At 36.6% G+C, this 18259-nt stretch overlaps 1 protein-coding gene across 1 annotated transcript in view; it reads right to left on the bottom strand.

The window, feature by feature from the left end:
- The window catches only part of PARD3B (par-3 family cell polarity regulator beta), a 939210-nt gene that overhangs the window by 321928 nt on the left and 599023 nt on the right, over window positions 1-18259 (bottom strand). The gene's annotated exons all lie outside the window — the stretch shown is intronic.

Here is an 18259-nt window from a genome sequence, read left to right on the forward strand (position 1 = left end):
AAAAGAGACAAGGATCAGCTTCCCTGTAAATCAGCCATTTTTGAACAATAAATTAATATAGATTCATAATAAATTAAATCCTTTACCGGCAAAGATTTGAGAAAACATTTCCCCCACAGCCTACCTGGGGCACTCATTTCTATTGGTAGATATTTTAAAGACTGCTATGAAGAAATATGTATGTATTAGATTTCTTTAAATATAATTTCATTTTCTTTTAATTTTCAAAACTTTCAATTCTTTTAACTGGGTTATTATTTCTACATCTGCAAAGGGAAAAACCAAACTCATGGGCCTAAAGATGTGTAATATATAATAAAACTCTTAGAGCATAATAGCAATATATACATTCAGTATTCAAGGACTGAGCTTCTGTATCTAGAAAGCATGTAGTAAAACAGAACAGATTTATAATCCCCCTGAAAAAAATTTAAAAGAGACAAAATAGAAAACAATGGCATTCAAGAGATTAAACATCAGGCAAGAGAGGCGAGTGACTCCTGAGAGTTGGAAAACAAGTGAGATGAATCCTACAATTGCTCCAGTTCACTGTCTAGAGAGTTCCAGGCTGTGGTACAGGGAGAGGAACATAGGCGGAGCCCAGGGATATCCCAGCTTGAAGACATGCAGCTGATGTCCAGGGAAGTCAAGGTGAAAGGTGTTTGCAGGGCAGAGAATCAGGGAGAGAACTAGACAGAATTCTTTCTGAGATCTGCAGAGCCCCTTGTGTATTTGGTTGAATACTGATGATCACGTGGTATGTGAGGAGACTCCCAAGGCCTGACAAAGTACCGCCCCAAAGTGGAAAGGAAACAGTGCCCAAAGTTCATAGAGGGTTGGGAATGGTCACTATTCCCAACAGCCAGAGTGAAAAGCTTCAAAATTCAGGGGCATCGGTTATAATACAAAGAAGAACCTTGCTTTAGAAGTGGGAAAGAAAAAAATAACTCTAGCTTAACCCTGATTCAGCTCTGATGAAATGGATAAATTTTTGAAAGACACAAATTATCAAAGCATATACAGGAAGAAATAGATAATGTGAATAGCCCTATTGTTTGTTTGTTTGTTAAATGAATTTATAGTTAAAACTTTCCTACGAAGAAAACTTTAGACCAAGATGTCTTCACTGGTTGATTCTACCAAACATTTACGGAAGAAATAACGCCAATCCCACAGAAATTCTTTCAGAAAATTCAGAGGGAGGAATATTTCCCAACTCATTCTATGAGGCTGATATTACACTAATACTAATATCAGGCAAAAATATATGAAAGCTATGAACCAATATCTCTCATGAATGCAGGTGCGAGTTCTTAACCCTGAAGCATCTCTGCATGGATTATAACTTCAGTATTCAAAACCGGCTGTTAATTATTCGCCATGCGCCACTGTTTATGTTAGTCTATAAAATCCTGGTGCTCAAGGATTGAAACAAGGTGAGGGGAACTTTGCTAACAAAAAGGACCTCCTCCATTTTTCCTAACATTAGATTAGTGTCAGAGTCATATGCCCCTCTTTCCTTTGCCTACCATATTCAGTTATGTTTTATTGACCCGGGTACTATGTATAGATCTTCCCACTCCCACTTAGCCCTCCTTTCCTGAGCTATTTCTTTATTTTCTAGTAAAAGAATTACATGTCTCTAATTTTCCTGGTATAAACTGCTGAAAAATCTTGAGAGTTTTCTTGGTACTTCAGTTGGAAATAGCAGTTTATGCTTATTAGGCTCCATTTGTGGGCCAAATTCTGTCTTTCCCGAGTCTAAAAAAACTTACAGTGGAATCTACAGTATAAATAGAAAAATATTGGGAAACAATTGTAATTACAAAAAGATAATTGTTGCTAATTCTTATTGAGTAGTTGCAATATGCAGGTTCTGTCCTATGCAGTTTATATCTAATAATTCATTTAATTCTTACAATGATCTGTAAATACAGGTATTATTATCCTTATCATTATCCTTAATTTATAGACAAAGAAACTGAGGCTTATCTCTTAAGTGGCAGATAGGATCCGGAACGTAAACATGGCACTGTTAACCATTCTACTATGACTGTGATGAGTTGCAGGAGAGTTGTTATATTTTTTGAATCATCAGTAACATAAATTAAATACTTGATAAACACCTATTAGTTAGAAAGCTATTATACTGTATTTGAATACATGTTATTAACAGAAATCTTTCTGTGGTGACCAATATTAACAAGTGTCAGCTACAATTTTACTTAACATGTTTGGAAATCTACAGTTCTAATGGGTTCAAGCTAAAATATTCATTCCCATTTTCACAGATGAGAAATCATTGGTCTGAGTTAAAATCCTGACTTGGAAATTTACTAGTTGTATGCAGTTTATTTTAACTTTCAGTGACTCAATTTCATCATATACAAAATGCGGATAATATTGTTTTCTCCATAGGTTTGCTGTGAAAATTACATGGAAGTTTACACAAAGTACTTAGAAAATCATACACTAAGTACTTAATATTAGCTATTGTCATCATTCTTAATGAGAAAAGCAGAAAAACATGATAGTAATGAGATAGATGTGGGTTGAATCCCAGCTTTACCAAGCAAGTTATGAAACTCTTTTTAAACTTAGTTTTGCTACGTGCAAAAATAAATAAAAACACTACATAGGGAGCTGTGGGAACAACAACAACAAAAATCATACAAAAGCACTTAGCACAGTGCCAGCTACATATTTCTCAATAAATTAAAACTTTCGATAAGTAGAAACTGTGAGAGTGGTAAAGGTTGTAAATTTGATGATGGTGGCGGTCTCTATGATTTAATTTGCCTGGGATTATAAAGGAATAAAGGGATTGAAAATAATTAAAAGCGTGTCTTGCCTCAGGGAGGGCACTAGATATTTTTAATTGTTATCTCATGGATAATCCAACACCCACAGCAGGTTTCATTTCCCAGTTTCCCTGGTTTGCAGTTCATATTGTAGTAGAAGAAAGGCAAAGGAAATATGTACTCAGATTATATGGTTTTATTATGTAGTTATTCTGAAAAAGGGATTCATATACAGGTAAGGTTTTGTTTCTGTGTGTGTGTGTTTTGACAGACATAAGTTATCTCATTAAATCTAAGACAATTTAAATACTGCAAATTTCCCAACCATATTAGGTTAAACATGGTACTTTCTTTTTTTTTAACTTTTTGGCTGCATACTGTATTATTCTTAGTAGGGATATTTTTTATTTTAATTGACAATTCGAAGTTCTTTCGAACACTAACAAACTATTTCAAAAAACAGTGCAGAAAATCTAAATGGGTGATAGGCATAAAAATTAGGGGTCTCTCTCCAAAATATTCACTGACATAGATGTCTATCTTTAGGGCAGAACATCCGTGAATACATGTAATAGAAAAGAGAGGGAACTGTAATGATTTAATTAATAGAATACATTTTATTTAAAAGGTTAAATTGGGAACAATCATCTTTTATGCACATGCTTAGTGCAGGGAAGCAATTTAAATAACAGTGGCAAATGAGAAAATGAGGTAAAATTATACACACCATCACCACTATTTTTTGTAAGTGACAAGTGTTATAATTAATACTCAACTTCCTTTATAACTCACAGTACCTTAGAGCTACTATAAAGTTATCCCTTGGGGCTGGAGTTTAAGTCTAGTCATTTCACTGCATAATATTTAGATAGCACAGCCATTGGAACGGTAGCAATATGATTAGGATAGGTGTGTGATTTCAAACAAAGACCTTATTTATAAGAGATTGAAAAATGAATGGGCAAGGTGTGGGAAAGGTCTTTCATTCCAAAATGGTAAGGTACCAAAGGCATCAAGTAAGAGAACGTTGATAGAGCAAGAGCCAGTTAGTTGTTCTAGTTCTGACGGCAGATTTCTTTTTTCTTTTTTTCCTTTTTAAATTTCCAGAGCCTATTATATTCCCTTTCTTATCCTTCGGTTTCATCCAAGTGCTGGTACTACTGGCTCTTGGTTACCTTAAAGGGATGTAACAGTATTTGAGGAGATACCAGTGAAATGTTAAGTCCTTCTGAAGATGAAATTCATAGATAGTTTTATTTTAACTGTTATTGAATACTTACAGGGCACTGTGGATTTTGCCCCTCTTGAGACTTCTCTGGATTTATTTGGATAAGGGGATTTATATACTAACTCATGTTTCCTGGTGTGCAACTCAAGATCGATGGACACAACTTGATTTAATTATTGTAAGGAACTTCATAAGGAGGACACTCTTTGGTTTGGATGCTTATTAATTTCATGGTCTGTCCTCTGCTTCAGGAAGACTTGCTCAGGTAACACAGCAGCCTCACCACCTATGTTGCTACTTATCTTGGTTGTAGACCTTTGAGCTAATTCGAACTGCTCAACATTTTTTTTAAAAAGCATGGATACCACACATATTGTCTTTTAATTTCAACAAGGTTCATTTTAAGGAAGAGAAAAACCATAAATAAAGAAAATATCGGGGGGAAATCTGTGAAAAAGATGGCACTCTGAGAACTTATTAGTGGCAGACATTAAAGTGCACATAATACTTAAACATATTGGCTTCCCAGTAGGGTACACTTGTATTAATATAGTGATCACTTCAAGTGTTTTATTCCTTTGTCAAGCCTTCTTATACATTTCAAATGCATTCTCACTGGGGGAAAATAATCCCCTTGCTTACTGATAGCATTTGATACGCATTTGATAGCGTAAGTGACTATTAGGGATTGCACTTGCTTAATAAAAATTTGCAGAACAGTGACAGATTCGGTGAGTTAATGGGCCCCATATGCTCTTCTGATGCTGACAGAAGATGGTGTATTGCTAACATGCACAAATCTCTTCAGATAAAGATTGCCATCAGCTACAGATACTCTTGTTGAGAATGCCAATCCTATGTCACGGATGGGAAACATGCAAATGTGTTCAGATTCCCACTACTTCATATTGAGATACTTGGATGCAAAGCAGCACTCTAAAATATGATGCAATGCTTGCCTTTTACATGGACAGGTCTATTTCATTTAATTTTTTATTTCCATACCTTTGACATAATAGAGACTGCAGTTTTGAAGGTGATGTTTGGCACAACAAAAATCTATCTTCTAATGAGGCCATAAATATTTCTGTTTGAATACTTTGCTAGGAAACTAAATATCAAGTAATCCCTTAATGGTTAATAAAGTTGTTTCTGAGAGTTGTTCCTTCAGAACTTCAAAAAAAAAAAAAAAAATGATGCAGTTGCCAATATTAAGAATCTATTTTCTTCTCTTTTAGCAGATCAATTTCTGTGTCCTTGATTAATTTCCAGAATTTCTAAGGAAGCAAAACTTGTTTCAAGTTGTAAATTAAGTTCTCTCCTCAGCAACCATGAACTATTACTGCATTAATTTATAGTGTTTTCTATGTCAATGACTATTTGGTATACTGTTTCTCTTTGGGGAGACTTTCTGAGTATCAGCACTATGAATTTTTATGTGTTGAAAAATTCTTCCATCTCTTGAAAACAAAAAAAACAAGGCTTTTGCTGAAAAAGGGGTTAGAGAATTAGTATCAGAAAATGATGCAGATTTTTATCTTGCCATCTCTCTTAGCAAGCTTCCTCCAAAGCATTATGCTTCTCCCTGGCTGTGTTGCTGCTCTGACAGTAAGCTAATCAGAACTCAGCAGCTGAAGGTTTTCTTCTATAATTGTAGTGCATCTCCTAGCCAGTGTGCCACAGGACAAAACTCAGGGCCGGTTCCCTCATCGTTATCCAACCATTCCTATGTTCACAACTTTTCAGCGATCTCTTTAAAATTCCCTTTTTACGTGACTCTTTGGAGAGCTTAAATCTAAAGTTAAGGAAAATCCAAAACTTATCATATGTTCTTATACTATTGTCTTTATCTCAGTAAAAAGTACTGGGAAAATGAAATCATTCCTTTATACATTCATTAATTCATTTGTTTTGACTCCATTCAATAAACATTGTCTTTCCCAAAAGAATCAGATAGTGTGTGAGGTCTGAGTATTGCTTCCTGGATCCTTTCGGAAGTGATTTTCCTAGCCTGGGTAGTTTCCTATCCTGTGTGCTCTGATCAGTACTCTGTAATACTCAAGAGACATTCTTTAGGAATTTCTGGAGTTCACTCTGTATGCAGATTTCTCTTCTCTGATACTCTAACCACCTTGCTTTCCCCTAGACTCACAGTTCCATCTCTTCAACTCAGGTAGTGGAAAATGTGATAGGAACCTTTTAACAAGTTTCATGATATGGTATTATTTAATTTCTCTGGAATAAGTTGCAAAATAATTACACATTTTAATACACTGACACATCTTTGCTGTTATAACCACAGCTTCCTAAACGACAGAAATAATGGTCCTCAGACTCCTTGAGTAACTATTACCCGAAGTGTAACAGGGGAACACTGACCTAAGAATGTGATAAGTGACTGAGCACAATATTCTTTGAAAGTCTTGTTACCTGCTTCTGTCCTACATAAGCATATCATGAAATCAATGCTGAAAATAGGCAATATTTTTTTTACTTTTTTTTTTTAAATGTTTGCATATAGTACCACGTAGCGATTACAGTTGAGCTGGTAAACTGAAAGGGAGCCATGGCTAGCTCAGGGCTAGCCCCTGTCCTGACAGTACACACGCTGTCTTCAGGAGCAATGGCCACAAATCTTCCTTCCAAGAGTCCTCATAACTGAACCCAAGGCTTTTCCTATGCTGAGGCTGAATTTGACAATTGCTTTCAACTTGCTCTTGACTTCGCTCCATCTCCCCAACTCTACTATGCATCTCATCTACTCTACCCAGATTAACGATGTTAACATCACCGTCATCATCCTTCTAACCCATCCAAATTCACGAAATTCACCTGCTGAGAAAGTAACACAGTTTCCGTAGCCTTATGCTCAGGTTTCAACCGTTTTTACCTTTCTCATTATAGTTTCCTCTGTTGACTTTTTACTGAAGTCATATAGAGCGATTTCTGGTTTCTTCCCAGTTGCCTTTATCCTTAGGTAGAAATGCCTCAAACCTCATGTGTATAAATACTCCTACTTCCCCTGGGCCCAGCTCCCCACTGTAACCTCTTCTTTGTAGAACATTCTCTTCATCTCTCTCTCAGAACACTTCAGCTTTCCCTCCAAGCAAATGCACCACCTTCTACTCTGTATTATGCTGATTTGTGTGCAACATCAATGAAGGCAAAGATAGTATTTTGTTCATCTTTATGTGGCAAACAGTTACAGATTACAAAGGTCCTCAAAGATTAGTTGTATAGAGTCTTTTTTTTTTTTTTTTTATGACAGGGAAGAGAATACTTGTGTGAGATACCTCCCAGGAGATTTCTTTCTCTAAATTCTTAGGATCTACCAGGGTTGGACTATTTCTACTACTTAGACTTTGAATACACCCAGGTATCCTAGATCCTTGATAAATACTTCTGCTATTAGCAATAAATCGATAGGATTAAACCATACGGGGGGAGGGGGGCACAGGTTATCCTGTACGTCACACAACAAACAACCATTATTCACTTTTAGCCAGTGAAACAACACACCCCTAAATTCCACTATTTATAATGTATATTTCCACAGAGTGAGTCTGTCTTGAACAGGGAAAAGGAGGAAGGAAACTAAGACTTGTGGCCAGTTTATATGTGTCAGAAACCGTGCTAAGCATTTTAACAGATGCGATCTTGTTTAATCCTTACAAAGGCTCTGCGAGTTCCTATCTTCACTTTACAAAGGACGTAACTGAGGCTGAGTGGGGTTATGTCATAAAGTTAGCAAGTGGGACAGCTGGGATATGAAGGGTTCCTGATCTCAAAGCACAAATTCCTTCTATGATGTGAGTCTGAGAGGAATGATTCAGCTAATGGCTTTACCATCAAGAAATATATATTTCACTAGTCATCACGACCTACTAAATGTAGAATTTCCTAACAAACTACGTGAAAGAGCATATGATGTCTCTTAAAAATGGTTCTTGATACTCTCAGAAGTAAGTAATAACTTGTTTTGAGCCTCCTATATCTGGAAAGTGTGACCAAGGAGAGGAATGGACTATTGTTCAGATGACATCAGAGCAGTGGAAAAGGAAAAAGACAGCATTAGTTTTTTTTGGCAGCCAAACTGCACTATTGTTGGCTCATCGAGTGTATAGTCAACTAAAATCCTGAGTCCTTTGAAATTAACTCCTATTAAGCCAGCTCTTTATCGACCAAACATCTGTGGAGAGCCAATGGGGTGCCAGGCATCATGGTAGGTACCAGGATTGTGGAAGAGAACAAGACAGCCTTGAGCCCTGTACCAGAGGCGTCTTTAATCACACAACTAATCACAAACAGTATGAGAAGTGTGAGCAATGCTTCCCAAACAAAGCTTCTTCCAGTTTTCACCTTGACAGATGTAATAACCCCTGACTGAACTTTGGGATTCTGTACTTACTCACCATAGTCTATTTTTAACACAGAAGTTAGTATAATCCTCTGAAAACAAAAGCAAGACAAACATTTTAATTATGACAGTGCCTTGCTCAAAGCCTCCTCATAGCACCCAAACACATTGAGAAGAAAATCTGAAAACTTACTACGGCCTCCAAGCCCATCTGGGCTGGCCCCTTGGGGCCTTTCCAACCTTGTTCTGCACAGCTCTCCCCTGGCTCAGCATCCTTCCTTTACCCGTCTGGCCTCACTGCAGTTCCCCAAACACCCCAAGCGTGTTCCTCCTCAGGGCTTTACGACATATTCTTTCCCCTGACTGCAGTGGTATTCTCCCAGACAGCCACAGCACTCAATGTCCCCGTTTCACATCTCCACAGCCATCACAGCCCCAGAGAGGTCTTCTCAGGCCACTTTACCTAAGACAGGGACTTCCAACCCTGACTACCTGTCATGGTCTCCTCATTCTGCTTCATCTTTCTACAAAGCACTCATCACTGCCTGCCATCTTCCTCACTAGACCATAAGCTCCATGTGAACATGGGCTTTGTTCTGTTCACCAATTTGTTCCCAGGGTCCAGACTAGTGCCTGGTATACAGTAGGCACTCAATAACTATTTGTTGAATGAAAGAAGGATGATCAGAAAACCTTTAAGATAGGTAACGAACACTAAACCTTCTTTGTGGATTGTCTTCCTGATGTCTTTGAGACCTGGAGCCATACAGGGAAGCGTGAAGGTAGTGTTTGGATACAGGAAACGTGAAAGCCCCAGAACAGTCGCACACCTGGAACCCAAAGGTCTCCTATAGAGCTGGAGCGCTCAGCATGAGAGGGAGACTGGTGAGAGACTGGAGGAGAAAAGAAGGGGCCGTAGGAAGATCTCAAAAACCACATAATGAGTTTTGTCTTTATCCTGAGGGCAATAGAACTCTGTTAAGGGATTTTCAGCAAGAAAGTGACATGATCAGATTTGTGTTTTAAAAACATCACCCAGGCTGCAGCATGGTAAATGAATTGGATAGGAGTAAGACAGGAAGGAGACACTTGCCTCTTTTTTTGAACCCACGTACAGGAATTTACATTTGTCCCTATTAGATTTAATCTTCTGAATTGCAGCTCATCAGTTCTCCCTGTTCAGATCTTTTTGAATCCTGATTCTGTCATCCAATACATTAGATAACCCACCAAACTGCGGGTCGCCTACATATTTGACAAGTAAGCCTGCTATATCCAAGTCACATGGAGAGCTTACATTCCTGAACACCTTCCTGCTCTCTCCATGGCACTTGTACATGTGCTTGTGAGCTGGCTGGCTGGGTAAAAACATACTCTCCCACTGCTCAATAACATTTCTTCTCGTAAAGTTAACTGCCAAGCCCAGAATTGAAGTATAACCCTCAAGCTCTAGTACCCCAAGTTACCCAGGATCTTCATGTGCATCTCCCCTAGAGCTTGTGGACTTTACACTTACATGGCAACCCAGTTTATTCTTGCATAAATTAATTTTGGCACCGGATTTCTGGCTAGGGGTTGTATAGCTGCTTCTGTTCTTGCCTACAATAAGTGCTATCAAGAGATTTCTCTTCTGGCATGAACTCAAGCATATAATACTGTCTATATTGCTGCCCAGAATCTATTATCATCTGTTCAATATACAAATGGTACAAAACCAGGCCTACTACGTAGTATGTAAGCGATTTTGAAAAGTTGTCCTCCAGACTTACTGTTTTTTCGAGGATGTTATCTTTGGAGGTTTAGGTGCTGTCTCTCCAATTCAGAGCACAACCCTCCACTTACATGGGATGCACAAAGTTCTGCACACACTCGAGTGAACTGATCTGGTATTTTATACTGATGGATTAGATGAGCTGATTTACATCAGGCTCCCTTTTTACAGAACAGGCGATTATACATCCATACTATATATGTGCTATCTTTTTGGAAGTTATTGAGGTATACTAAGCATCTTGAATGAGGTAGAGCTAATAGGAAACATTAATAAGAATAGAAAGTTGCTAGCCCCAGAGCCCAGTGGGATTTCAGAGGCGCAATTTTTAAATCACTTTTCCATAGACTAGGGATTTCTTTGGAGGCCCCCAAAACTGCTGTGGGAGGGGAAAAAAACAACAAGAATGGGCTGTAGCTATGCTTTATCATCCCTTCCTACCATCCTGCCTCTTCCCCCAGCCCCCAATTATTACATTACATAAAGTTTATTGCTGTAAAAATCTGAAAGAGATTTAGGAAAATTGATTTAAAATTATTTGGGTATGAGACACTCATTAAAAATCTTGACCGATAGCAATCTGTGCGTACCCAGAAATTCTTGTCAACTGGAAAAAATCCGCAAATACACACTGTGTCCAAATGTAATGATATTTTAAAATGAATCCTAAATGTAACAATTAATAAAATTGGCATAGGTTTACATTCAGGGAAAATCAAACATTTATTAATTTCAAATTTTTGGCTTTATTTCCATACTTTAGAGCCAATAATTTGTTTCATGTTTCAGATACTTTGGTAGGTCCTTGTAAAGCTCATACATTCTAAGCCTTGTGCCTATAAAGACTATCATGAAAAAAAAAAATCCTTGCCTGCTTCAACCAGAGGAATTGTTTCAACAATTCAGGACACGAAAATATAAAGTTGAAACCATTGTTTTAGGGTCATTAAAAATGAAAAAAAATATAATAATTTGTTGTTCCATCTGGGTGTAGCCTTCCTATATGTTGTGCCCTCACTAGATTCCCTACAGTTTGAAAATGGCACCACCATTGTCCCAAGAAACTCTGACCCTCGTCCACTGTTCCAGCCTAAATATCAAGGTTGATTTTGACCAAGAAGAGGGAACCATATCGTTGCACTTTTATCACTTTTCTACTGAGTCTATAATTGAATCAAAATAGGATTGGAATAATAGTCTCTAAAGACTACGATCTAAAAGAACTCAGAAATTCTGCCCAACTCACATGAGGCTCTCTTTGCACATCTGCACACAAGCAGCGACCAGAAGCCCACAACCTGACAGGACAGCTATGGCAGACACTGTAGGCTGGCTGACCCGATGTCACCACCAATCCCATTCTCCCCAGCTACTTTCTGGCTAGAAGGTATGTGACATGTCATAGTCCTGGCCATTGAGATAAAAGTAGAAGTTTGATGGGCAGAACTCCTTAGGCGACACTGGGTTTCCTGTCACAAAGTGAAGAACGTTGGCATACCCTCTTGCCTTCTGCTAACTGCCCCATCCCCTCCCCCTCTTGTTTGGTCTGGAACACAGATATGATTTTTGAAGATACAGCAGCCATCTGGATACTGAAGTAACAAATATGAGGACAAAAGCCAAAAATCAAGAATGACAGAGTAGAAAAAGAGAAGGAGCCTAGGTCTCTGATGGCTTCGCTGAGACACTGAATTGGCTGTATTTGAACTTCATGTTATGTGTGACAAATAGACTTCTGTTTATTACAACACTGTTGGCAGAGTTCTGTGAGTACTGCAGTGGAATGCACTCCTATTTAATGCCGTTTTAATTGGTAAGGAGTAACTTTCTGTGCCAACCTGAAATCTGTTAACAAACATCTCATCATTCTGTCCATAAATATTCTTATCCTCTCTTTCAGGTGACGGTCCTCAGTGATATGAAGTCAGCCAATAGACCCTGCACCTCCTTCCTCCTTTTGTTAGTTAAATATCCTTATTTCTTTCTACCATGGATGGCATTACCAGGTTTTGCTTTTTTCTTTTCCATTCTATTTTAAAGCTGCCAATTTATTTTATTTTAATTGTAAATATAATACTTATTTGTATTAAAAGATTTGAAATATGCAGGAATGTATAAAGAAGAAGAAAAAACTATCCTTGTAACTTACACTAAGAGAAAAATCAGTGTAAACATTTTGCTGAATTTCCTTCCATATGCATACACACACATCTATATATCCGTACATACACTGGTATTATTGTATACTCTGTTATCTTCAAATGATGTTTTCTCATTAACATTTGTACGCCATTAAAAAATCTGGAGATTTGTATTTGTTGCATAATAGTCTATTATAGCTGTTAGATTACCAACCTGTAACTTCAGTAACTCTCTAATTGCTGGAAAATTAAGTTCACTGTAGTAAAAAATCCTTAAACTTAAATCTTGGTCAAATATTTGATTTTTTTTTTTTGTATGATAACTCCTTGAAATGGAATTACTGGATAAAAGAGCAAAAGAGTGCTGAGGTATCTTAAATAATGACCACATTGCCTTGTAGTAAAGAGACTGTAACTTAAATACCCAACAAACACATATTGTGACACCAGCACATGTATATTTCAACATGTGCCAATGTTTTCCAATATAATATCTTAATTTCTTTAATTACTTGTGAGGTTGAACGTATTTCATTTATATTGGCCAACTGAATTTCCTTTTTCTTTTGTAAATTATCTGATCATATATTTTTCCAATTTTGTATTGAAATATTAATTTTCCAATAATAGCTCTTCATATATAAAAGATGTTACTCCTTTGTCATGTATTTCACAATTATTCCTTATTCTCTTGAATATGTGGAAAATATGGAGTAATGATTAAGAATCTTTTTTTTTAAAGTTTATTGTGGTGACAATTGTTAGTAAAATTACATAGATTTCAGGTGAACAATTCTGTATTACATCATCTATAAATCCCATTGTGTGTTCACCACCCAGAGTCAGTTCTCCTTCCATCACCATATATTTGATCCCCCTTACCCTTATCTCCCACCCCTCACCCCCCTTACCTTCTGGTAACCACTAAACTATTGTCTGTGTCTATGAGTTTTTGTTTCTCATTTGTTTGTCTTGCTCTTTTGTTGTTTTTGGTTTATATACCACACATCAGTGAAATCATATGGTTCTCTGCTTTTTCTGTCTGACTTATTTCGCTTAGCATTATACTCTCAAGATCCATCCATGTTGTCACAAATGTTCCTATATCATCTTTTCTTAGCACCCAATAGTATTCCATTATGTATATATATAGCACAAATTCTTTATCCATTCATCTATCGAAGGACATTTTGGTTGTTTCCATGTCTTGGCCACCGTAAACAAAGCTGCAATGAACATTGGAGCACATGTGTCTTTATGGATAAATGTTTTCAGATTTATGGGTAGATACCCAGGAGAGGGATTGCTGAATCTTATGGTAATTCCATTTGTAATTTTTTGAGGAACCTCCACATTGCCTTCCATAACAGCTGCACCAATCTGCATTCCCACCAACAGTGTATGAGGGTTCCTTTTTCTCCACAGCCTCTCCAACACTTGTCACTATTTGTCTTGTTGATGATAGCCATTCTGACTGGGGTGAGGTGATATCTCATTGTGGTTTTTATTTGCATTTCTCTGATGATTAGTGATGTTGAGCATTTTTTCATATGTCTATTTGCCGTTTGTATGTCCTCTGGAGAAATGTCTCTTCAGGTTGTTGGCCCATTTTTCAATTGGGTTGTTTGTTTTTTTGTTGTTGAGTTGCATGAGTTCCTAATATTTTGGATATTAGCCCCTTATTGGAGGCACTGTTTGCAAAAATCTTCTCCCATTCAGTTGGTTGCCTCTTTATTTTGTCGATGGTTTCTTTTGCTGTGCAGAAGCTTGTAAGTTTCATATGGTCCCATTCGTTTATTTTAGCTTTTACTTCCCTTGCCTTTGGAGTCAAATTCATAAAATGCTCTTTGAACCCAAGGTCCATAAGTTTAGTACCTATGTTTTCTTCTATGCAGTTTATTGTCTCAGGTCTTATGCTTAAGTCTTTGATCCATTTTGAATTAATTTTGGTACATGGTGACAGATAGCAGCCCAGTTTCATTCTTTTTCACGTGGCTTTCCAATTTTCCCAGCACCATTTATTGAAGAGGCTGTCTTTTTTCCAAAGTATTTTTTTGCTTCTTTGTCAAAAATTATCTGTCCATATTTATGTGGTTTTATTTCTGGGTTCTCAATTCTATTCCATTGGTCTATGTGTCTGTTTTTCTGCCAATACTATGCTGTTTTGATTATTGTAGCCCTGTAGTACAACCTAAAGTCAGGGAGTGTGATACCTCCAGTATTGTTCTTTTTTCTTAAGATTGCTTTGGCTATTTGGGGTCTTTTGTGGTTCCAAACAAATCTGATGATTTTTTTGTTCCACTTGTTTAAAAAATGCCATTGGGATTTTGATGGGGATTGCATTAAATCTGTATATTGCTTTGGGTAATATGGCCATTTCAACTATGTTGATTCTTCCAATCCATGAGCACAGAATGTCTTTCCATTTCTTTGTGTCTTCTTCAGTTTCTTTTAAAAACGTGTTTTCACATTTTTAGCATATAGGTCTTTCACATCCTTGGTTAAGTTTATTCCTAGGTATTTTATTCTTTTTGCTGCAATTGCAAAAGGAATTGCTTTTTGTATTTCTTTTTCTGAGATTTCATTGTTAGTATATAGGAATGCAATGGACTTTTGTACATTGATTTTGTAGCTGGCAACTTTATTGTATTCGTTGATTGTTTCTAATAGCTTTTCGGTGGAGTCTTTAGGGTTTTCTATATGTAGTATCATGTCATCTGCAAAGTGACAATTTAACTTCTTCATTCCCAATTTGGATGCCTTTTATTTCTTTCTCTTGCCTGATTTCTCTGGCAAGGACTTCCAACACTATGTTGAAAAGCAGAGGTGATAGGGGACAGCCCTGTCGTGTTCCTGAACATAAAGCAAAGTGCTTCAGTTTTTCACCATTAATTATGAGATTAGCTGAGAATTTGTCATATATGGCCTTTATTATGTTTAGGTATTTTCCTTCTATACCTATTTTATTAAGTGTTTTAAACATAAATGGATATTGTATCTTGTCAAATACTTTTTCTGCATCAATTGATATAATCATATGGTTTTTGTCTTTTATTTTGTTTATGTGATATATTACATTGATGGATTTGCGGATGTTGAACCATCCTTGTGCCCTGGGGATGAACCCCACTTGGTCGTGATGAATAATCTTGTTAACGCATTGTTGTATTCGATTTGCTAGGATTTTGTTTAGGATTTTTGCATCTGTATTCATCAGAGATATTGGTCCATAGTTTTCTTTTTTTGTGTTGTCCTTACCAGATTTTGGTATAAGGGTAATTAAGAATCTTTTAAGCAGGGTCTCTTAATCCTATTTTAAGAATGCTGGAGTTTCCAAATTAATTAACTTTTTAGGTTGTTGCTGGATTAAAAAAGGAACAATGTAATCCAAAGTGTACCCTTAGGATCATTTCTTAGTTGTACATATATTATCCATAGTAAATCTCTTCCTCAGTTGAAAAAAAAAATTAGTCATTTTTCACTCAAGCTTCTCTAATACTGCTCTAATATACTAGTATTTTATTTTCAAACTCAACCTTCTAAAACATGCTTGGGAAAGTACATGGTAATGATATATTAAACACCTATATAAGACTACTGCCTTCTTTTACAAATATAATATTCCTAATCCATTAATGATGAAGTATATCATCAGATTTTTCTTCCAGTGCGGTGGACAATTAGACTGAGCTGTCTTTAGAAATTCTTGCCCTTAACGACTTTGTGACCACATTTTCAATATAATAACATCTCTAAATTATGGCTTGGTCCTGGATACGCCCTTTGAGTACTATTTTTTTTACAGGGACACAGATTTAGATTTCTAAGGGGTTAGTTAATTTACATGATTTAAGAGTTAACTTATACATCTATCAATATCAAGTAGCTATGCTGGGCACTGTATAAATCAGGTTACATGAACAAGGAACAGTTTCAAGTTCCTCAGCTGTCTTACCATATGAAGCTATAGTAGATTGTACTTGTATTAATACATTCTTTGATTCAACCTAAATATCAACATTGGTTCATGGATAAAAATGTGCGTGAATTTTGAAGCTGTAATGGGTGAGTCTGTACCAAGTATTTAAGCCATGTAGAATATTTTCAATCTATTTTGAGTTAATCATGTTCTTTGATTAGGACTTTTTTGGTATCATGTTAGGATGTTTGTCATGACGACTAATACTATATGACCCAAGGTGGGCAAAAATCTCTGCATATTCAGTTTACCTAATATTTGTGACAAATTCACATGCAATCAAATTGCTCTGTACTAATGTAATTCAATTTCATGTTGCTGCAGGTAAAAGCAAGAGATTCAAGCATATTTTAAATATAATTCCCATGGCACTAGGTTCATGCACAGACTACCCTATTCTTCTGAAAACAGATTTATAGAAAATGAAAATGGGATTCATAAATAAGAGGCACACAGTATTTTTGTTAGAGAAATGTTTATATCTTCAACTTTCTCTAATTCTACAAAGAAAAATCTTCTTATAAATTAAAATTAAAAATATAAATAAAAATATACTTCTTGAGATTAAAAAAACAAATAAAAGGAAGATATAGAGGAATACAAAGGGAAAAAGAATGTCAGTGATAGAAGAGTAGGAAGGGCCACAAAACAACCTGATCTAATTAACCCACTCTGGCAGTACAAGTGAATTCACATGATCTCAATCAATTATGTCAAGTGATTGCCTAATTTATTCATAGATTCCTCGAATTAGGAAATAAAGTACACAGCCCTTTTCTTCAAGTTTTAAACAACTGCTTTCACTCTTTTGTCTGTAATGAAATTAAGGCCTTTGGCCTTGTATATTTCCTGGGTTTGACTCTTTCCTTAAATCTATTCATTATTATGAACCTTCTCCATTTTCAAATGAATAAAACTAGCTTGGGTAAGTGAATGTGAGTGCAGTGTGCTATATTCTACACCTTCTTAAAATATCTTTATCCCTATTCTATTTTGCTACCCAAACTAAACATTTATTTGCACGCTTATTCATTTATCCTTTAAATATTTGTCTGCACTTCTACTTATCTATTCAATCTTTTGATATAGGAAAGAGGAACCTGCTTACTTAGTAAGATCAGTCAAATCAGTTACTGAGATCTATGGGTTTCTGAGATTGCGCCCAGATTGCTCTAACACTATCCATCCATAACAACCATCTTGGATTACTCAGCACGTATGCATTCTAAATGGTGAGGAAGGTCACACATATAAGGTATGACCCTGTAGGGGCTTCTCATCTGAGGGCTGTGAAAACATTTTCACACAGTAGGTACCCCAAAGAGTATGCAATTCTGTGCTAAAATTAGTGACACCGATGGTAACTGCTTTAGGAATTGAGACAAAGAGCTGGAAAAAAATGACAGTTCCCTGGAGCAGGCAAGACTTGAGTGGGTCCTGAATGAAAGGTAAAATTTAAATAGGAGAAAAGAGAGAATGGGTCTTCTGTTTTTAGAGAATGAGAAATTAACAAGCCTCCCTTGAAACAGAAAGCCATAATGGTTTGGAGCCCAGGCATCAAAGTGAAATGTTCCTGAGTTCAAAACCTGGCTCCACCACTTACTAGCTATGCCACCTTATGTAGTCAGTCTCTTGAAGTCTTATTACATCATCTGTAAAATGGCAATAGAATTGCTGTACAAAAAACCATGCCTGGCATATCACAAATGCTCAAAAAATATTAGCCACTACTCCTACCATTACAATGACGATGGCTTTTCCTCTTTTTGCTCTTCCTAGTCTAGATTAACAGGCATCATCACTGCCTTGAATATTGGGCTGAGGCGTTTGATTTTTTTTAACCATGTGTGAATGAAAGGCAGCTCTTTCTAGCCACTGACTTGCAAGTTATTTTATCAGACATGTGCTATTTTTTGTGAGGCCTACTGCACGCAGTGAGCCACATTCTGTCATCATAATCCATGGTTCATTCATGCCTTACT

Source organism: Rhinolophus ferrumequinum, chromosome 8, assembly GCF_004115265.2.
Source record: "Rhinolophus ferrumequinum isolate MPI-CBG mRhiFer1 chromosome 8, mRhiFer1_v1.p, whole genome shotgun sequence".
Lineage (NCBI taxonomy): Eukaryota > Metazoa > Chordata > Mammalia > Chiroptera > Rhinolophidae > Rhinolophus > Rhinolophus ferrumequinum.